Source organism: Vigna unguiculata, chromosome 2 (genome assembly GCF_037176805.1).
Source record: "Vigna unguiculata cultivar grain cowpea cultivar isolate G323 ecotype 2 chromosome 2, ASM3717680v1, whole genome shotgun sequence".
Lineage (NCBI taxonomy): Eukaryota > Viridiplantae > Streptophyta > Magnoliopsida > Fabales > Fabaceae > Vigna > Vigna unguiculata.
The window spans coordinates 4,425,007-4,448,480 of record NC_140793.1 but is presented as its reverse complement, the minus strand read 5'-3'; the positions used below and the strand labels follow the sequence as shown (position 1 = coordinate 4,448,480).

Below are 23,474 nucleotides of genomic sequence, written 5' to 3'. Positions count from 1 at the left end.
AATTACGACAATTATTTGTGATATAAAATGACGCTTATGACTGCCATATTTTGCACCTGTGACGGGTCCAGGTACCGCCATATATCCTACCGCCACAAAGTATAATGTGACGGTGTCATGCGAAGCGCCGCAACACCCGTCATTTTATGCACTAGGCAAATAATGGCAGTTCAGACCGTCGTATTTGATACGTAAAATGGCAAGGGAAACTGTCGTAATTTGATTATTTTAAAAGAATTTGATATGCAGATAATGGCAAGTGAAACTATCGTAATGTGTTTATTTAAAAAGAATTCTAATGCAAAAAAAGACACATAAAAACGTCATTATTTGCACTCTACATAAAAGAAATACAATGTTTCAAACTGTCATAATTTGAATGTAAAATTATTTTTTCAATTCATTATTTATTTAACCTTTTTTTCGTAAAATCAGAAAAAGTTTAAAAAAATATTAGATAGACAATTTTTTCAATCACATTTTCATTCATAATTGATATAAAAAAAAGTCATTTATCCAACATCATCCAAAGGTTTGCATGTTAAACACCAAACAAAAAAATTCTTTCATCACTATAATACATCCTCATGTTGCTCACACACAAAAGAAAATCCTAAATTTCAATAATTACATTCTTAGCTAGTCTTGTTTCCCTCACTTGATCTTCTTTCACCAATCACTGATGGAACACCACCTTCCAACATCCGGTACCTGAAATTAAAAAAAAAAATTATAAGTTATTTAATTTCAATATTTATTGTAATAAACTATTTTAATTTCTTAAGTAAAGTACTAAATTTTATAAATGTTCAGCAGAGTATTAAATGCTGAAAAAATGTATAAATGTGGTCTTGAGAAAAAAAAAAAAAGTCTTTGTTAAAGCAATGGGGTCTTGGTAACTAGTGGTACTAACGACCAATAGGAAGCATAGACAAGTTTTAATGGCATAGCTTCAGGAACATGCCAGAATCCACCACACACAAAAAACCAGAAATACATAGAAAAAGAGAAGCATATTCAAACATTATAGCAATATACTATAACTATCATACAATGCTACTACAGTACTGTGTATGAATTTTACTTTTCAGTTTTCCTCTTTATGATATGGCAACGTTCAAGTCTCAACTTCAACTTCAAGCCTTCTTTCTCATTAAGCCAAACCTGCAAAGTATAATGGTAATACATATGGTAATAATATAGTATATATACCCACCATACACCATAAACAAATTTGTTGGATATTACTCAATGCAAGATGAATTGGGATTAGTGATACATTTAGGTACCTTGATCGCTAGATTCATTTTCTTCTCATTTACAATTTTTATCCTTTGCTTTATATACTTAAAGAGATAAGATCACAGGAAAAATGAAATATCAAATTTCTAGCTCACCTTAAATTTTGAAGGTCATACTTAGGTATCTCAAATTAAATCCTTAGATTGAAACACACATTAGGAATTAAGGTTGAAAATAAATAATATATTCCTCTATTTCAATCATTAATCTTGTTGGATTTGAATACTTCCACGGCATATATATATATATATATATATATATATATATATATAGGGATGTGTTATTACGAATTCCTATATCAGAAATGAAACATAGATGATACAAGAATAAACTAAACAAAAAAATTGCTTAAAATAATAGCAAACAAAAAAGAACTCATGTACAACTTTCATATACCCATCCCATTTAAGTAAGGCAAATAAACTCTAGCTTTTTAGAGTTTTAAAATGCAAACTTTAGCATGAGTAGATTCAGTTTTGGTTCTGAAATAAAATTTTGTGAATTTAGTTTTGGGTGAGTAGAATCAACCACATACGAAAAAACTCACATTCCATATCTTGTTACTATCCTCGAAATGTCCAAAGGCAGTAGGTCCTGTAGAACAATTATGGCAAAACATGGTACAATTTTAGTGGTAAGAACCTTAGCAAAGCAAATCATAAGCCATCCACCAACACAGAAAACACCGAATACTCTCATTGCTTGCATATTCGGAAATCAACCTTTTCACACCTTGGAAACCCGAAATAAAAGTAGTTAAGAAGTTAATCCCAAACAACTATCATAATTTCTTTGAACTACCATAATTTTCACACCTTGTACTTTTGCTGATGAATATTTGTAAAAGATTGAACAGGATCAAAGGGACAAATAGATTTATGCTGGCCTAAAGAGTGCATGAAAAGTGATATAGTTTATCACCATGTTGGACAAATAGATTTAGTTAACATCACCATGATATCAGTTTATCACCTGATAAACAAAATGTTGAAACTTAGAAACCAAACGACATTCAAAATGAAGAGTAAAAATGTTTTTTCTTTTCTTTTTATCGAGAGTTGTTGCAAATCTCTAGTTTACTGGTATCTGCAAAAGATATTGTAAATATAGTTAATAAAGAGAAGAAACATAAGTATGAATCAATATCCAATACTCAAAAGCAAGTTCGACTTTTTCTATTTCTCCAAATTGCACGGGAATCACCACAATATGTTACGGTACATATTCCATTAATTAAAATTAAGAGAAAAATCCAGAACAAAAACACAATTGGCAAGAATGTCCTTGAATTCGTGAGTGGAACATTTCAAGAGTTTCCTTGTCGGTGTTGATGAAAAACATTAATATTTTCAATCTCAATCAAAAGCAAGAGAGAACACTCAAATTTAATTGTGGAAGAAACTCGTAACAGAGGGAAAGACCTCGTCCGTACCAGTAATGGCTTTGGTGGAAATGAGTAGATGCAGAACGATGCTCGTGGCGACTGCCGGTGAATACGTAGAAGAAATGGCCCGTAACTGAAGCTATAACATCCCGAACAGATATTACGGATTTAAATAATAAAATAATGAAGTAAATAATAAAACTTCATTTATTATACCTGATATTCCCAAAACGCGGAAAATTAAAAACTTTTATTACTTTCATAATAAACCAAAATAATTACAATTTATTTGAAAGCATAAAAAAAACTTCATAAAAGTTTTGATAAAATCTTCTCCCAAAACTAGTCCCACTCCGTCTCTAGGCCTCACCAGATCCACCTGCAATAACATTTGCTCCCGTATACCGTGTACACGATCATCACCAAACACAAACAGATAGGGTGAGCTAACAAATTACACACACACACACACATATATATATATATATATATATATATATATATATATATATATATATATTGCACAATTATATATATCACACAATCACACCAATACTGTTGTAGTAAAATCGTTTGGTGGGGGACATGTACTGCCAAGCGCTGCTCGCTTCAAAACCGCTTGGAAGGTATGGTGAGTCGAACCTTGACTCACATTCAATAATTAAATTTTAGGAATTTAATATTATTTTTGCGCTTAAAAAATTGTATTTAGTTGCATATTACATTATTGGATATTCTTGAGTTTAATAATGCAACAATAATTTAATTTAGGTCCTTAAGAGTGTAAATAATGAATATTTTAATTCATTAATTATGTCCCAAAATAGGAATTTTGGAGAGAAATAGTTCTAGTACTAAATGCACCTCCAATTCTCATGTTTACACCCTTTTTTCAATTGGATTATCTAATTTTGAACAAAGACATTTCTGGAGCTAACTGCACCCCCTATTTTCAGGTTTACACCCCCTTTTGCAATTGGACTTTATATTTCTTTTTTGCACTCTATCTTTTTACTAATTTTCACTCCTAATATCATTTAAACTTCAGTCCACTAGATTGTGCCATGTGACAATCCTCCACTTACTACATTAACCAATTAAAATTTGCCATGTCCTTAATCCCACACTCACACACTCACTAAAATAACCACTCACAGTTTGCCACATCATCAATCCTCCACTAACTCAAATCATCAATCAAAACTTGCCACCTCATCACTCTCTCTCTCTCATTCATACCACCAAAACCCTAACCCTAATCTCTTTCTTCCTCTCCATCACTCTTCCGCCGCCGGCATCCTCCATGGCCGCCATGATTGCATCCGGCCACCGCTGCTCATGCCGAAATGCAGCCTTCCCGTCACACCATCATCGGAAAACATCGTCACCGTCTTTGGCAAACAAAAAAAATGTTAATTTCAAACTATTGTACAAGAATAAATATTACAAAAAATACTTTAACTTAATTCATTATTAATATACTTTTTACGTTTATTAGCAAATAATAAATAAAAAATTGAAGAAAAAATTCAACAATTTAAATTGATGTAACATTTATTAACAATTTAAATGATGAAGTACATTTCGATTCAAAAATAGTATATTTTAATTCAAAATTAGTGTGGTTTAGTTCAAAAATGGTTAAAAAAGAGTGTAATGCAGTTAAAAAACAATACAGTTCATAAAACAGTTCAGTTTATAACAATTCAAATCAGTCCATATTATAGTGCAATGCAATTTAGTTCAGTTTATTAGAAAAAGAAACAGTTTAGTTCAGTACATTTTACCCAGCCCTAATAAAATATAATTCTTTGTAAATATTTTGTTCAATTGCAGACTATAATTAACAATAAGGATTAAAAACATTAAGAAAAATGACAGATATTTATAAATGGATAAATTTTTTATAGAAACCAAGACACGACCATATTTGTACGAAGAAATTTTTAAATATTTAAAAACAAATACATAAAATATCTATCATTTCTTGTAATCACTAGTACAATTAAATTGCGGGGCAAATGCATTTCCTTCCTTCCACCATGTCAATTTTCTATTCACGTTGCATCTTTCACTTCTTTTAAAAATAAAATATAATGAACATTTCTTTTCATTTTAATTAATGTCTCTTACTATGATAACTTAATGGTACTCACTTTAGATGAAATGAAGTGTGTCAAATTGGTATGTGCAAAAAAAAAGTGTCAATTTGATCCCCTAATAAATTTAAGTGTATTAATCAAGTTCATCTCGTTAAATTCTCAGAAACAGCGTTAAGATTGTGGTGATGTGACAATGAAGAACGGATAGTGTGATTCTCTTAACATGTGTGAAAAAACTCCATCTTCTTCTTCACCTTTGGGATCCAACACGTCAAACCATCGTGACTTTTATTTCTATTCACATCCAACCTAATCTTCAACATTCCTAAATCCCCATTTTCACGCTGCCTTTTCCAAACACCATCTCCATACATCTCACACACTCCATGGCACTAAGATAACTGGATTTTCTCTATCCATTCGGTCATCAACCAATACACACTCAAAACACCCACACTTTAAAAGCTCACATCCTCTCCAACCACAATAGCCCATTCATCAACTCCACATTTTCATCTTCCATCACCATTCAAGACTACACATAAAAGCAAATTCACCCATACTTCCATCATCTTTTTCATCCAAAAATTACCCATTACAAAAGAGATATACATCTTCTTCCTCTGGGGCTCCTCATCTTTCTCCTCCATTATCATTAAAAACCTTCATACAATCCCATCTTCCCTTTACTCCTCCATTCACATAACACAGAGAGAATCTTCATGCTAACACACACATTTTCAACCTTCAACCTCCGTTCTCAACTCCTTACATCGAATACCAAATACAGAGACCCAATTCCCTCTTCCACTAAATTACTAAATCAGCACATGGACCAACCACCCCCATCTCTTTCCTTTTAATTTCCAAGAGGGAGCATCACTATGTCACATAGAAAATCCCTCATCCAATATTTATCATCAACCCCCCACGCACCATTCTTTCAAATACCCATCTCCATCAACACCCAATGTTATTCTCTAATTCGACGATCCTCTAATTGGCTTCCAACCTTCAAAATCATTAACCTAAAAATAGAAAACGTCACACACAACATGAAGGGCCAATAATCACTCAAACAGATTCGTGTTCTCTGAAGCCCACACCAATTGTGGCGGTGTTGTTCCTCTCTCCGATACGAAATGTAACACTAGCGGCACCGACGACACTATTGGCCCAAGGTACCACCGACAATCTCGATTAGGCAATGATGGCGCAGTCGCGAGCTATGGCAGAGGCCGCTTGGTCCCGTGCGAGAGAGAGAGAGGAAGAAGCAAGTCTCGCTCTTTCTAGAAAGGAAGGCTCGGTCGGCGTCGGCTTCCTGACAGCAACACCGGTGAGGACCTAAATGATTTAGGGCAAAACTAATTTTGGTTAAATAATTAGTACACGTAACACTGTATAATTGTACAATTCTATTTTTTTACACTATGTTCTTTAGGGAATGATAAGTATCCGTTCTTTAGGGAATGACAGGTATCATTGTATAATTGATATTTTATTTTTTACGAAATACCAATTTGACACACTTCACCCAAAATGAGTACCATAATTAAACCTAACCTAATATAACATATCAAATGTCATATGTTAGACCCAAGTTACTATTTGGTGACTCAAGATTATTCCAAGTTCCAATATCTTTCAGAATATCAAATATGTTTTGTTTATAAATCTTGGACAAAAGTTTAACAAAAACTTGTATCCATGATACAAATGTTAACAACTAACTTGATGTATAACAAAAGAAATATTCACACACAGGTAAACATAACTATGATAACTAAACAACAAAAACTAACTAATATGAAATCCAAAACATTCATCGTAGAAGGAAGACTCATATATAGACTTCCAGACGTGCCTGATACCGTTGCACAATCAAACTAATAAAGGAAAAAACTCAGAAAAATAAACATTGCAGGTCTACCATTTACCATATAATTTGATGCACATAAATTTGTTTGCGCTCATTTCCTATTCTTATGCCCAAAAGATTATACCGAACTTTCAAGGTCGTCAGAAAACAAAGCTCTTCCTTTAGGACGAACGCTGAGGCTGTTTCAAACCTTTGAAACACGTATAAGGAAACTATTCTTCTTCTAACAAACTCTATACTTCTAGAATAGCAACAACAACAATAAAAAAAATGGAGAAGAAGGAATGCTTGAACAGGGGTTTTAGGGAGCATACAATCAAATTTCTTGTTTGTGTTTCCATTGGATTTAAAAAGTAGTGGCTCACTGGAATTGACAAATTTCATGGGTTGATACTTGGACTTTGTCTGTCCACTTGGGTGTACAGATCTCTATTCGGTCAACCTATGATTATCAAACTCAAAATACAAGGAGCACACACGAAAAGAGATTTGACCAAATAGAGATAAGGCACCAAGTCCCATCTAATCTAAGTGAGAAAAAAATACTACATTCAAAATATTGAAAGTTGTACCCTTTTGTACTAGCACGTGGGAAGTGTGATTCAACAATAATGGAAAGAAAGTTAAATAATTATGGGATTAGCTCCGTCTTGGCTCAATCCACAACTTTCGAACAAGATAAGATAAGAACTTTATGTATTTCAGTTCTGTCAAATTGCTAGCAGTTACATGCAAAAGTGCTATTTAATTTAGATAAAAGGTAAACAATATTGGTATAGTGAACTAACTATTTTCAAATAATGGTTGTCGGATTCTGAGAAGGAAAAGCGTATAAAGTAAAAGCAATGGGAGAGTTAGCAGGTATGGAAAAGAATAATGTGTACCTCAACTACCAGTAGTCTCCACAGGAGAAAAACCCATCCTTGAAATGATGAAAACGATATTGATCTCTCATTATAAGCTCCCTTGAGGTGACCAAAGACAACAACTTTATTACCAAGTGACAATCGTTTGACACACGAAGATTCTTCATTACATGTATAGGCATCCAAGATGGTAAACTAAGCAACCCAAAAGCAAAAGCAAGCTTTTCACTATGGTACTTTTTACTCCTATGAGGAGAAGAGACAACACTAACATATCTTCCAGTATCTTCGACTTTTTTCATCATCTCCTCCAATTTTATATAAACCTCCTTTATTTGTGGATGACTGGTGTCATCTACAGTGAACACATGTACGCCGTTATCAACCTCAATCCAGCTACAACATGGACTCTTTCGAATTCCTTTCATTTTCATCAACTTTCGCATATCAGCAACATTTTCTAACTCCCCTGACTCGGCGTATATATTTGCTAGAATGACATAACCTCCAGAGTCTTCAACATTTAATTCCATCAACTTCTTCACGGCAGTTTCACCTAGTCTTGAATCATGATGGATTCAGCATGCTCCTAGTAGAGCACTCCAAACAGTGCCATTTTCCTTAAAAGGCATTCCATCTATTAAATTCTTGGCCTGGTCTAGTAACCCTGCTCGACCAAGCAGATCTACCATACAAGCAAAGTGCTCATTTGTTGGAGAAATCCCAAACACTTGAGTCATGGAATCATAATAATGTTTCCCTTCAGCTACAAGCCCCATGTGGCTGCACCCAGATAAAACAGCAACGTAGCTTATATGGTCAGGTTTGCACCCTGTACTCAACATATCCTCAAATGTTTCAATTACTTTCTTGCCTATACCATTTTGTGCAAATGCTGCCATCATGGCATTCCAGGAAATTGTTAGCAAAGGCACTCTATCTCCAAAAATATGATTTATTTCACTTGTGTATTTCATATGAGCAAGACACTACAATTTATAGGACTTACATTTGGCTTTTCATCTGCAAGCCATAATGTCTCCAATTATTATAAAAGCATAACACTAATCACCATTAACATCCAAAACATAACACATAAAACTTTTGACATTTCCTCTCCTAAAACATCACAAATGTAACCACTCATAAAGTCTGCTCAATAACTCCTAATTTAAGTTTATCCTAACAAAACTCCCCCGTAAACTTAAATACTTCTTCCATCCTTCATTCCGATTAGATTTTTATAGTTATTGAACAACACAGTTGGCAATGGCTTTGTAAATAAGTCTGCAATTTGATCTCTGCTTCCCACGTGCACCATCTCTACATTACCTTCCTTCACCTGTTCTCGGATGAAATGAAATTTCACATCAATGTGCTTACTCCTTCCATGGTTGACCGGATTCTTTGCCAACTCAATAGCCGACTTGTTATCTACTCGAATTACAGTCCCTCCTTTTTGTTTCATCTCCAGTTTGCTTAGAAGATTTCTAAGCCATATTGCATGACATACACTCAATGATGCTGCAACGTACTCAGCTTCGCATGTGGACAACGTCACTATAGGTTGCTTCTTTGAGAGCCAGGTAAACGCCGTGTTGCTCATGAAGAATACATACCCGGATGTGCTTTTTCGGTCATCTACATCTCCGCACCAATCACTGTCCGAGTACCCTACTAATCGGTAATCGTCCGACCTAGTGTAGTATAATCCGAGTGATGTTATTCCCCGCACATACCTCAATATTCTTTTCAGTGCTCTCCAATGTGTGTAGGTCGGCTCCTCCATGTATCGACTTATTATACCAACGCTTAGTAACAAATCCGGCCTTGTACTCGTCAAGTAACGAAGACTTCCAACCAAGCTTTTGTATTTGTTGGCATCTACGTGATCTCCTCCATCAAACTTTGAAAGTTTTGTACCTGGTTCCATTGGAGTTGAAACCGACTGCACCTCACCATCTTGAATTTACTCAGAATGTCCTCGGCATACCTTTCTTGAGACACAAAGATGCCTGTCTCAAGTTGTTTGACTTCCAACCCGAGAAAGTATCTCATGTGTCCCAAGTTCGTCATTTCAAACTCTTTCTCCATGGTTCTTTTGAACTTCTTGATTAATTCTGCATCATTACCCATGAACACAAGGTCATCAACATAAAGAGCTATAAACATTATCCTACCTCCATGCTTCTTTATATATAGTGCGTGTTCAACCGGACATTGTTCATATTTATTTTCCACGAAATAAGTGTGGATTCGGTCATTCCACGCCCTTGGAGCTTGTTTCAGGCCATAAAGAGCCTTCTTCAACCTCAACACCTTCTTTTCTTCACCTCTCCTCATGTAGCCGAGTGGTTGTTCAATGTAGACCTCTTCCTTTAACACACCATTCAGAAAAGCTGATTTTACGTCCATTTGGAAAATGGGCCATTTGTTCTGAGTTGCTATAGAAATTAGTAGACGAACAGTCTCCATCCTAGTAACAGGTGCAAACACCTCGACATAGTCAACTCCTTCCCTTTGTCTATAGCCTTTTGCCACCAATCGAGCTTTATATCGCTCTATCTCACCTTGTGCGTTCATTTTCTTCTTGAAAACCCACTTTACTCCAATGGGCCGAGCTCCTTGTGGTAACTCGGATAGTTCCCACGTGTTGTTACGTTCTATAGCAACAATCTCCTCGTCCATTGCCTTCTTCCATTTCTCATCCACCACGGCTTCTTCAAATCTAACATCTTCCGATTCTGCCAAAAGACACACAACATGTACCTCGTTATTTGTATTATATATGTCTTGTAGGCTCCGAGTTCTGGGCTGCAATGGTTCTTCTTCCTCGTCAGAGACCTTCTGTTGTCTTGCTGGTACATTGTCCAAATTTCTTCTTTCACTTGTCGGGCTTCCAAAGGTAGTTTCTGAGCTCCCACTTGTCGTTGCTATGCTCTTAACTGTCATTGCCGAGTTGTTCCATTCGTTCTCCTCATCTATTACAACATCTCGACTCACAAGAACTTTGTTTGTTACTGGATTAAACAATTTATAGCCCTTTGTTTTTTCATCATATCCAATAAAAACAAGTTTCTTACTCCTGTCCTCGAGCTTGGTTCTTTGTTGTGCTGGAACATGAGCATATGCTACACTGTCAAATACCTTCAAGTGAGATACACATGGTTTCTTTCCACTCCATGCTTCATGTGGTGTTCTTCCATTGAGTTTTGCATGAGGACACCTGTTTTGCACATAACACTGCACTGCTTCAGCCCAAAATTCTTTTGACATATTCTTACCTTTCAACATTGCTCGAACCATGTTGAGAATTGTCTGATTCTTCCTTTCAGCAACTCCATTCTGTTGTGGTGAGTATGAAGCTTTCAAAAATCTTCTAATGTCAAGCTCCTCACAGTACCTCATGAACTCGACTGATGTGTATTCACCACCTCTATCTGACCGAACAACTTTAATTTTTGTGCCCGTTTCATTCTCAATCATTACTTTAAATTTCTTAAACACTCCAAATACTTCAGATTTTTCCTTCAAAAAATAAACCTATGTCTTCCGAGAGAAATCATCAATAAATGTTAAAAAATACCTCTTACCACTGAAAGATACAGGAGTAATTGGTCCACAAACATCTGTATGCACCAGGCCGAGTTGTTCCTTCACTTGATACTCAATTGTCTTTGGAAACGAGGCTCTCTGGTGCTTGCCAAGTACACAATTTTCAAAAAAATTCTTCTTAAATTCTTTGTTTGGCAATCCACGCACCATTTCTTTTTGTACTAGCTCGGTCAACCTTCCAAAGTGCAAATGGCCGAATTGAAAATGCCACTTCATTGCTTCATCCTCGACGTCGAGTTTCAAACACCTCAGCTCTAGTTTATACATTCTGTTTTGTTTCATTTCTACTCGGGTAATAAGGTGTCCGAGTTTATCCCTCAACTCCAGCACTCCATCTTTCATGATGACTGAGTACCCCTTTTCCATTAACTGCCCCATACTCAATATGTTGGTTTTGAGGTCGGGTACGTAGTACACATCCTGAATTGTCCCAATTCGTCCATTCTTTTGAGAAAAACATATCGTACCTCGTCCTTTTACCATCACCTTGGAAGCGTCTCCAAATGACACATGTCCAGCTTCAATTTTGGAGAGCTCATCAAACATATTTTCATCTCCGCACATATGTTTACTAGCGCCAGTGTCTTGATACCAGATCGAGTTGTTTTGGACTCGCAAACCAAACTCAGTGTTTGTGCTAGAGTTCGAACCAAGCTCAATATCCGAGCTCTTTGTCAACAACATCTCATCCTCATCAATTTCCTCCCTTGCCAAATTCTTCATATCATCTACCGAGCTTTTCACATCATGTGCCAAGCTCGCTTTGCTACTGGCCATCAACAATATTCCAGCTTGTTCTTCAACCTCTTCTGTAAGAAGATTGGTTGATTCATTTCTCCTATTGAGACCGGCAATCCTTTGCAAAATGACCGGTCTTACCACAGTTATAACACTTGACCGATCTACACTCATTTGCATAGTGACCGGGCTTGCTGCACTTGTAGCACTCACCATTGTTGCCTGACCGACCTCCTCGGCCTCCACCTCGACCTCGTCCTCGCCAATTTTGCAGGCTGGGAGCGCCGTCTTCGTAATCATCTCGACCTTGACCACTACGTCCTCGACCTCTGCCTCCAGGACCTCGGTTTTGACTCCCGTGATCTCTTCCTCCTCTGCCCCGAGTGTTCTGAGTTCCAAACGCCTTTTTTCGCCTTGAAATTTGTCCTTGCTTGGAGAGCTTGGCCAAGGTAGTCCTCCTTCGTCTTTCTTCTTCTTTGTTTATAGGCTTCTAGAGACCCTGCAAGCTCCTCCACCGTGAGCTTTGAGAGGTCTTTGGATTCCTCTATAGCACACACAATGTTGTCGAAGTCAATTGTCATTGACCTCAAAATTTTCTCCACAACTCGGTTTGCAGGCAACGGCTCCCCATTCTTGCCAAGTTGGTTTGCCACAGTCTCCACCCGAGATATGAACTCGGTTACCCCTTCGTTCTCCTTCATCAGCAACCTCTCAAACTCTCCTCTGAGAGCTTGAAGATGAACCTGTTTCACACGGTCATCTCCCTTATATGTTTTCTCCAAGATCTCCCATGCCTCTTTTGAAGTCGTAGCGTTTGCTAACTTCTCAAGGCCTGCATCGTCCACAGCTCGGTACAATGCATACATAACTTTCCTATCTTTGACTCGTGTTTTTTTCAACGCAGCAATCTGGGCAACTGTTTGTTCATCAAAATCCTCTGGCTCTTCGAAGCCACCTTGAACTACATCCCACACGTCTTGGGATCCGAGGTAGGCCTTCATCTGCATGCTCCACTTATCGTAGTCGGATTTTTGTGTCAGCTGGGGTAAGGACATATTGTTGGCCATCACTCACTTTTTTCACTCTCAGACACTCAGGCTAACTGGCTCTTGATACCACTTTGTTAGCAAAGGCACTCTATCTCTAAAAATATGATTTATTTCACTTGTGTATTTCATATGAGCAAGACACTACAATTTATAGGACTTACATTTGGCTTTTCATCTACAAGCCATAATGTCTCCAATTATTATAAAAACATAACACTAATCACCATTAACATCCAAAACATAACACATAAAACTTTTGACCTTTGCTCTCCTAAAACATCACAAATGTAACCACTCATAAAGTCTGCTTAATAACTCCTAATTTAAGTTTATCCTATCAGAAATCAGGCTTTTCACATGTATTGAGTCAAAAAATTTATGTGTTTCTTTTATTTGTCCACATTTGAATACATAGTGACAATACTATTTGCAACAGAAACATCCGAACTAAGCCCAAACTTCATGGCATGAGATATGACTTGTGTCCTAAGTTTTACAATTGCCAAGTCAGCACAGGCCCAGATAGAGGTTGCAAAAGTGACCCAATCCGGTTTGACTGCTTCGCTTCTCATCAAAACATATAATTTCATCCCTTCTTCTGTGAACCCATGCTGGACATACATGCTTAACATGGAATTCCAAGTTATGACATTTCGCTCAGACATAGTGTAACAATATACACAAAAAGTATTCTAAAAATAGAATAACCAAAAAGATTAACAGATATATATGTATCAGAAAGGATAATAACGTGGAAATATTATTTATGTAAGTGTATCAAGTTGTATAACATTGCAGGGAAAGCTGAAATGTTAGACAAATGAGAGGAAATTTCCACGATAGAGGAACCTGAGAAGGGAAAGAGAATAATCAGAGAAATTGGTGAAGGATGCGAGAGAGAGAAATTCAGAAAGGCAGAGGTTACACATACCACAGGCACACTCCACTACGTCACATAATCTTTTAATTTTATGTTGCTTCTCCTCTTCCTCACACCTTTCCTCTGGACTCCCATTTCAGGGTCTGCCTCCACGTGTACTTAGGGCATAACTAACTTGGCTTGCTTTTCCCATTTCGCCCTTGATTTGTTACACGTTACAATACTTCCCCCATGGACAGTAACCTTGTCCTCAAGGTTAAAATTTGGAAAGTGTGAAGTAATGTCAGCAACATCCTCCCAAGTGGTGGAGTCATCATCATCTAAAGAATTCCATTGGATTAACACTTGGGGAACTAGCGTGGTGTTGTGCATGATCTTGCGAAAAGCCATGGCGCGCAATGGTTGAACTGCAGGCCCATATTCATTAGTAATAAGTGGCAACGGTAGATATTGTTGTGATGGTTGACCAATGAATTTCTTCAGCAGGGAAATGTGGAATATGGGGTGAATCCGTGCTGTCTCCGGAAGTAGGAGCTTATATGCAACACTGCCAATATGTTGAATGACTTCAAAGGGTCCAAAATAACGCATACTCAACTTTTGACTCCTGCGTCCAACTAGCGTATTCTGACGATATGGCTGCAGTTTGACTAAGACAAGATCTCCCACCGCAAAATCTAAGTCACGTCGCCTTTTGTCGGCTTTAGATTTCATATACTGTTGAGCCTTGGATAAATTGCACTTGAGTTGGTGTAATAGAGCATCACGTTGTTGCAGGATGTCCTTCACTGAGGGAGGGTCAGCTGTATGACCTTTATATCTGGTAACCACAGGAGCATCTTTAGCATATAAGGCCTTAAGTAGGGACATTCCAATACTGTGATGGAAAGAGGTATTATACCAATATTGGACCCAGGGCAACATAGAGTACCATTGCTTCGGGTTCTCAAAAACAAAGCATCTGAAATACATTTCCAGAGTTTTATTGAGTGCTTCTGTCTGTCCATCAGACTGTGGGTGATAAGAAGAACTCATAACCAAAGTAGTTCCTTGGGCCTTAAACAAATGTTGCCAAAAGGAACTGATAAAGACTTTATCCTTGTCAGAAACGATGGATCGTGGTATACCATACAGTTTAACAATGTTATGGATAAAAGTGTCAGCAACCACCTGACTGTTATAATATGATTTGAGAGGAATGATGTGCCCAAATTTAGAAAGTCGATCAACCACCACTAGAATCGTAGAAAACCCATAAGATCATGGCAACCCGGTGATGAAATCCATTGAAATATCATCCCAATTATGTTGAGGTATTGGGAGAGGTTGAAGTAAACCGGCTGGTACTGCATGGTCCAACTTAGCCTTTTGACAAATGTGACATTCATGTACAAATTTACGAATGTGTTTTTGCATACCCAGCCAAAAAAATTGAGCAGTGATTCAGGCTGTAGTTCGAGAAACTCCCGCATGGCCCCATGTTTTGGAAGAATGAAATTCTAAAAAAACTTATTGAATGGGATCCTCATTATAGGGCAGCAAAATTCTGGCTTTCCAAAATAACAAACCATCCTTCACTGTATAGTCACCAAAATGATTTTGGTGAGCGACACACTGATCATACAGTGGCTTGAGTTTGGGATCTACTTGAACTAACTCGACAACCCTTTTGAGCCACTGATTTTGGGGTGCAGACCAGGCCAACATAAAGCTGCGAGATAATGCGTCTGCAACAATGTTATCACGACCCGACTTAAATTGGATTGTGAAATCAAATCCAATAAATTTAGGGAGCCATTGTTGTTGTTCGGGTGTTTGTAGCTGCTGTTCTAGTAATTCTTTTAGGCCTTTTTGGTCAGTTTTAATGACAAATTTATGACCAAGTAAATAATGGCAAAATTTGGCTAGGGCTTCTATGATGGCGTAAAATTCACGCACATAAGTGGATTGGCGTTGCATTCGTGGAGACAATTTCTTGGAGAAATAAGCTATAGGATGGTTGTTCTGACTTAAAACAGCTTTTATCCCAGAACCAGAAGCATCAGTCTCTAACACAAATGGTATGGAAAAATCTGGAAGGGCCAAAACTGGTGCAGTGGTGAGTGCTCTTTTTAAAGCATAGAAGGCTACTGTGGCAGATGGAGTCCAATGAAAAGCATCTTTCTGTAGTAAATCAGTAAAGGGTGCAGCTAAATGGGCATACCCTTTCACAAATCGGCGATAATACCCAGTTAAACCGATGAAGCCCCTTAATTGTTTCACATTAGTAGATTGAACCCAATCAATAACTGCTTGTAACTTGGACTTATCCATAGCAACACCCAGTCCAGAAAGAGTATGGCCTAAATACTATTTATTGCACCCCAAAGGAACATTTAAAGAAACGGGCATATAACTGATTGTTTTGAAGAATCTGTAAAACAACTTCCAAGTTGTGAAGGTGGTTAGTCAATGTTGAGCTGTATACTAGTATGCCATCGAAAAAGACCAGTACAAATTTCCGCAAAACAGATTTAAAAATCTCATTCATCAAACTTTGAAAAGTCACTGGAGCATTAGTCAAGCCAAAAGGCATGACGAGCCATTCAAAATGCCCATGGTGTGTGTGGAAAGCTGTTTTATACCTATCTTCTAGGGCCACTAGCACTTGATGATAACCAGATCACAAATCTAATTTAGAGAAAATTGCAACGCCATATAACTCATTAATCAATTCATCCACTGTAGGAATAGGAAAACTATCCTTGATAGTTATTGCGTTGAGGGCTCGATAATCGGTACAAACTGTCCAAGAGCCATCTTTTTTTTTTACCAAAATGATAAGAGAAGAGAAAGGACTCCTAATGGTTTGAATAATACCCTCATTCAACATCTCTTCCACCAAACATTCAATCTTAGCTTTTTTACTATGGGGATAGCGGTATGGCTTTACCTTGACAAGGCCCGCACCTTCAATTAAAGGAATATGGTGGGCATGGGAACGGGGTGGAGGCAAGGTTGTTGATGTGGTAAAGACTGATGCATAAGCCTTTAATAGCGTCGCTAAGTTAGGTGCCATCAATGTAGGGAGTTCAAGACAGGGGGACAGTTTTGGACTATGATCCAATAATTGCATTGTATACACTTCAGCGACTGAATTCGTGTTGATCATACGTCTAATATGATGCAATTGAGCATGCTATGGTGCAGAATGAATCTCACCTTGAAGTGTCACCATTTGGCCATGATGCAAAAATTTCAGATTTAAGGCCTCATAATCAGCAACATGAGGTCCCAATGTTTTTAGCCAATTTGCTCCAAGTATCAAATCAGCACCAGAAATTGGAAGAAGGTAAACAAGCAATTGGAAACGATGACCTTGAGCTTGAAGGGATAAATTCTCAATAAACCCTTCGGCAGCCATATAATTACCATTGCCGACCATTACTTTGAACAAGGGAGCTGGTTCCACAAGTAATTTGAGAAATTTAGCAATCCGAGGTTAGAGGAAATTATCAAAACTGCCACCATCCACAAGTACTGTGATAAGAAGTTTATCCACACATGCCAAAAATCAGATTGTGCCTACACCTTGACCACCTTTCAAAGCATTGAAGGATAAGTGGGGATCCTCAACCAACGAGTTAGACAATTCTTTCGAAGTAGAGACGAGTGGTACTGACGCTGATGGAGACTCGGTATCTATATCCTCAAGTTGCAAGAACAAATATTGTTTGTTAGGGCATTTATGGTTGAAACTAAATTTCTCATCGCAGAAATAACATAATCCCTTTTCACACCGGATTTGCATTTCGGCAGGTGTGATTTTCTTAACATTAGCATCACGAAGCTGTTTGATGTTAGGTGCATGAAGTAATAGAGGAAGGGTGTTGTTGGTGGAAACCTTAGGAGAACTCGTAATAGCTGAAGCAGATGAGAATCCCACTTGAGAATAACGTCGAACAAATGGCAGTTTCGATTGTGGTAGAGCAATATATCGATCTTCATAGAGTTTCACTAAGGCAACTGCCCGCAACAATGAAGATGGTGCCTGGGCCACCACATCACGTCGAATCTCAACGTGGAGACAACTTAGGAAACAATTTAATAATGCTTCTACCGACAAGCCAAAAGAACGATTGGCAAGTGACATAAATTGGAGATAGTAATCGGAAATTGTACCAACCTGTTGTTGTTTGAATAACTCCGCCATCGGACAATCAAAAGGAGAAGGCCCAAATTGAGATTCCATAGCTTTGGTTAAGTCTGTCCAAGAACGCACCGCTGATAAGCATTGAAGCATTTGAAACCAGGGTACCACATCCTTCTCAAAATGAATGGCTGCAATATCGACCCTTTCAGCATCGGGAGTGTGATGATAGTTAAAAAACTTCTCGGCCTTAAATATCCATTCCAACACCGAAGATTGTCCATCGAAAGGAGGAAAGCCCAACGATAATTAGACTATGATTGTAATATCAGGTCCAATGATTGTTGTAATTGGTCCATACGGCCTTGGGCAGCAGATTGCACTTGCTGAGTATGAAGACGTTGTTCTCGGTCACGAAGCTCCAATAATGCTATTAATTTATTTTAGTTCCTCAGAATGGCCACGAACCTCGGCCTGAAGTTCCTTAAGACGGGTGTTTTCAGCCATGATATCAATGAAAGCACCAATGTAACAGTATGCACAAAAAGTATTCCAAAAACAGAATAACCAAAAAGATTAATATATATATATATATATATATATATATATATATATATGTATCAGAAAGGATAATAACGTGGAAATTTTATTGATGTAAGTGTATTGAGTTGTATAACAGTGCAGGGAAGCTGAAATGTGAGACAAATGAGAGGAAATTTCCACGATAGAGGAACCTGAGAAGGGAAAGAGAATAATCAGAGAAATTGGTGAAGGATGCGAGATAGAAATTCAGAAAGGCAAAGGTTACACATACCACAGGCACACTCCACTACGTCACATAATCTTTTAATTTTATGTTACTTCTCCTCTTCCTCACACCTTTCCTCTGGACTCCCATTTTAGGGTCTGCCTCCACATGTACCTGGGGCATAACTAACTGGCTTGCTTTTCCCATTCCGCCCTTAATTTGTTACACGTTACACATAGTATCAAAACATTGGCGTGCCCTGTCAATATCTCCGTTTTGGGAGAATGCATTGATCATGGCTGTCCATGATATGATATCTCTAAGTGGCATCAATCTAAATGCAAGGCTAGCTTTCTCAATATCACCACACTTTGCATACATTGTAATGATTGCGTTCCCTACAGGAACAGAGGATTCCATCCCACTGTTGATGGAATATCCATGAATTAGTTTTCCAGGGGCAGCATACTTCTGTGACCCGAACAAACTCCAAGTATTGTGGCCAGAGTGAAATCATCCAACACCACAAAATCCAATCTCATTTGGTTAAACAAAGTGAAAGCATCTTCTCCAAGTCCAAACTGTGCCACCCCAACAATCAAACAAGTCCAAGAAACTTGATTACGTTCACCTACACGGTCAAAAACACGCCTCGCAAGTTCTAAGCATCCACACTTGGCATACATGTCAATGAGACCATTTCCCAAATATAAATCCAGGCTATGTTCCATTTGAAGAATCCGAGCATGCAAATGGGCACCCCATTCTAGATCAAAAATGTTGGCACATGCACTGAGTACAGTACCATAAGTCATGAAATTGGGCCTAAAACCGAGGTTGCACATCTCCACAAACATACCAAGACAGCGGACCGCAAAGCCGTGTTGAGAGAACACAAATATCAGCGTGTTCCATGTAACGTTGTCATGTTGAGGCATTCGGTTGAATGCTCGGAGAGCTTCAAAGGGTCCATATAATTTAGAATATCCATAAATCATATTGTTCCAACAACACAAACTCGGGCTTTCAATGTCCAGGAAAACAACCTCAACCAAAGGGATTGCTCCGCACTTAATATACATATCAACAAGGGAGTTTTGAATGCAAGTGTGGGCTCCCAAATGTAACTTGACGAGATGGGCGTGCAACTGAAGAGTCAACTGAGTGGAGGCAAGGCAAGCACAAGCCTTCATTGTAGAAGTATAGGAAAAGGGGTCACAGTTTTGAATTTCATGATCAGAATCTCGAAGCATTGACGTAAAAGTTTTGATGCTATGGGTAGGGAGGCCCTTCTGACAATAACCAGATATCAATTCATTGTGGTCCAGGAAACAGAGAAAGCATCCATCATAAAACTTCTGAGATAGTTGCATGTAAGACATTTGCTTTTCTTGCACCACGCTTTTGAAGCAATACCATTATATATATAATTGCCCACCACTTTTATCTCTTGTCTTCATTATTCAAATCAAATATCAATCATTTCCTCATATTATTTTAAATCAGTGTGTAGGATAGGATTGATCGAATATCTCATCAACATGTTATCTAAGTAACAATTTTGAAAAAAAAAATTATTAGTTCAAATTTATTGAAAATCTTAAAAACTAACCTTATGGTGAATGTCAACCCTTTTGAAAAAACTTTCGCAGGAGAAAGAGACAAGGGATCCTTTATCTCTATTCTTGTTTCTGAATAAAGTTATGAGGAATATATATTCATTTCCTTTAGAGTGGAAACAATATGTTGTTGATAATTGGAAGATAAAACTGGAAAAACACTATGGCTCGTGAGACCAATTTGTAGCTATTCAAGGTTGCATTGAAGTTAAAAGTGAATTAAAAAAAAAATGCAATTGGTCAGTGTAAGAGCGGATTGTAACAGGTTAAGAAGAAAAACTTTTGATCAATGTCTTTCAGTGTAGAAGTCAATTGACAAGTTAGAATAACAAATGTTTACCATTTGGAGACAGTACTGTCATGGGCTAATCAAGGAGAAGATTGTATTTGACAATTTCTACTAAACAATTGATAGAATATGTTCCTGCAGAGAACAAACAAGATAAGTTAGGCACAAGCGTCACCTTACCCATGTAGTCCGCTATCTCCTCAGTTGGTCTCTTCCCGGTTGACACATGTCAGTTTGGACCCAGGAGGGTTTACCTGCAGAAGGGACTCCGAAGCAGAAGTATGTCTGATTATCCCATGGGCCGGGTCTTGGCTTGGGCTCTAGCTTGGGCTGTGAGTGGGCTTGGGCCCTAACCAGGCCCTTAAGACCTATTGAACGTGGGGGTTCCATTTTACTAAGTCTTTAAGAGCGGTCTGATCCGTTTACTTCTCAACTTGTCGGATGTCGTCCTTGGCCACACACTGTCCTAGGTTGGCCGTTTTGTTGTTAGTTTAGCCTTCGTTCAGTTACGAGTTTAAGTCCATGTCGGCCCAAGTCGTGTACTTGGGTTGTTTCCGGCATATATGTGAGGATTGTCATTTATATGGTTAAGTTGACCAGGCCCAGTACTCCAGTCCCCCAGCCTTTACCGATACGATGTGTCGGTGAAGGATGATATGTATTGATATGCTAGTCGAGATTGGCTAGGTGTGATACAGATGATATGTATTGATATGCAGATGTGCGGACTCAACGGTCGTTGTTCCGATGGTCGCGTTTACTAAAATCGTGGTTGAATTGTACGCCTATTTTCGAAAAGGGTGCGCGAAGGGACATAATTGCTCCAGAGCGGGTTACTGCTGTTGAATGCGCGTGCCATGGCCGAGAAGGAGCAGTCGAAGAATTCTTCTATATGTATATGTGCCACTTCTCACAGCTGCACATCTGACTACCTTTTGACGAATTCACTATGGGAGTGTTGCGATTGTTGAATGTTGCCCCTACTCAGCTTCATCCGAACAGCTGGGCATACTTGCAAGCTTTCAGATTACTGTGCATGGCGCTGTACTTGGAACCATCTCCCCGGGTGTTCCTATACTTTTTTGTCACGAGGCCGAAGAGTCCGATAACATGGTTGTCGTTAATCAGCCGGCCTGGTCCTAACAAATTGGAGGCCTTCACTCAATCGTTCAAGCATTTCAAAGATGGGTTCTTCAAAGTTGTAGTAAAACCGGCTAGTCAGTCACATTTCTATACTGCTGATGGTAATACTAAGTTTCCGTTCTTCTGGACCGGCAACCCTTGGAGATATAAGGTGATTTCGAGGGAAGATCTGTCGGTGGGTGAGAAGGATGTGGTGGATACTTTGATGCAATTTAGCGATAAGATGCCCACTAAGGGCTTAGTTAGGGTGTATAATTTAGTTCACCCTATTATAGATATTGAAGGTATTTTTTTTGTAACTTTGAGCATTGTTATTGATTGGAGTATTTTGACGATTTGTGTGTTGTGTACTTCAGGGCATATGGCGCAACTTGGCAAGAAGAACTTGACACTTTTCCAAGCCCTTCGTAAGGAGAAGGCGGTGAAGGCTAAAGTTGTCGGGAACACTATGGTTCCCAATTTGCAGGATTCGCTAGTAGACGTCCACGTGCATGGAGGTACAAAAAGGAAAGCGGAGTTGCCTATTAGGGCGGGCAAGGGCAAGGAAGTGAAGAAAGTGCGAGCTGCCGTGATGGGGGCAGGCTCGGCCAGTGGGGTGAAGGGGCCGGAAGCTGGATTGATTGAGTTTTTGGAAACTACTGTTAGGAAAGACATTGAGATTAATGTGCCGGAATCGCTGATAAATTCAATTGACAATATAGAGCCAAGAGCTTTGGTGAAGGCCATGGTTGAATTTAGCAGCAAGACCTTGCTGCTTAGTCGGTGTGTGGGTTCTTTATACGAACGAGAGTTGAAAGAAGGAAATCGGACCAAGGTGGAAGAGTTGCAGGAGAAAGTCGATAAGCACGGTGAAGAGAAGGAAACTTGGAAGAAGGAGAAGGAGGAGTGGGACTTGGAAAGGAAGAGGCTCGCTACGTGGAGGGTACGATGCCTTGATTCTGAGGAAAAGCTGAAGGGTCGAATTGCAGATCTTGAGGCCGACTATGATGATATCAAGGAAAAGCATGATGGGCTGGAGGGTGAACTAGAGGACTTGAAGAGCTGCATAATACTTGAACACATCAATGGCTTTCAGAAGGGTGTTCGACAAGCGTCATTTTATTATGAGAATGTTGATGCTAATGATGTTAGGTTTGATGTGAATAAGGATGTTGTCGATGGTGTGCTTATAGATGAGGCAAAATCTAGCCCAGAAGGAAATGGGGAAAAGGAGGCGGTTGACGCTGATGTTGGTGGTAACGAGGTGGTGGCGAAAGACGTCGAGCAGAAGGCAGCTTAGGATTTTTAATTTAATACTTCCAATTTGGTTTAATGATTCAAAGTCTGTAATAACTCGTACATTGCTCTATTTTGATATTTGATATGAATGTCGATTACTTTTGGGTTAATTGCTCTTTATATTTGTGTATGTATGGAATGTTTACGTACGCTATTGTATGTTAAGGGTGTTCGACCCAGGCTGCCTACTTGTAGTAAGGGTGGGGAACTTAAACGAATTAATATCAGATTAAGGGTGTTCGACCCAGACCGCTTACTTGTGGTAAGGGTGGGGAACTTAAACTAATTAACATCAAGTTAAGGGTGTTCGACCCAGGCCGCTTACTTGTGGTAAGGGTGGGGAACTTAAACGAATTAACATCAAGTTAAGGGTGTTCGACCCAGGCCGCTTACTTGTGGTAAGGGTGGGGAACTTAAACGAATTAACATCAAGTTAAGGGTGTTTGACCCAGG

General features: G+C 38.5%; 2 pseudogenes; both read right to left on the bottom strand.

Moving 5' to 3' along the window:
- Window positions 1-7,556: 7,556 nt before the first annotated feature.
- LOC114174390 (pentatricopeptide repeat-containing protein At2g13600-like) lies at window positions 7,557-20,096 on the bottom strand (annotated as a pseudogene).
- On the bottom strand, window positions 16,478-18,477 carry LOC146888227 (uncharacterized; annotated as a pseudogene).
- Window positions 20,097-23,474: the final 3,378 nt, after the last annotated feature.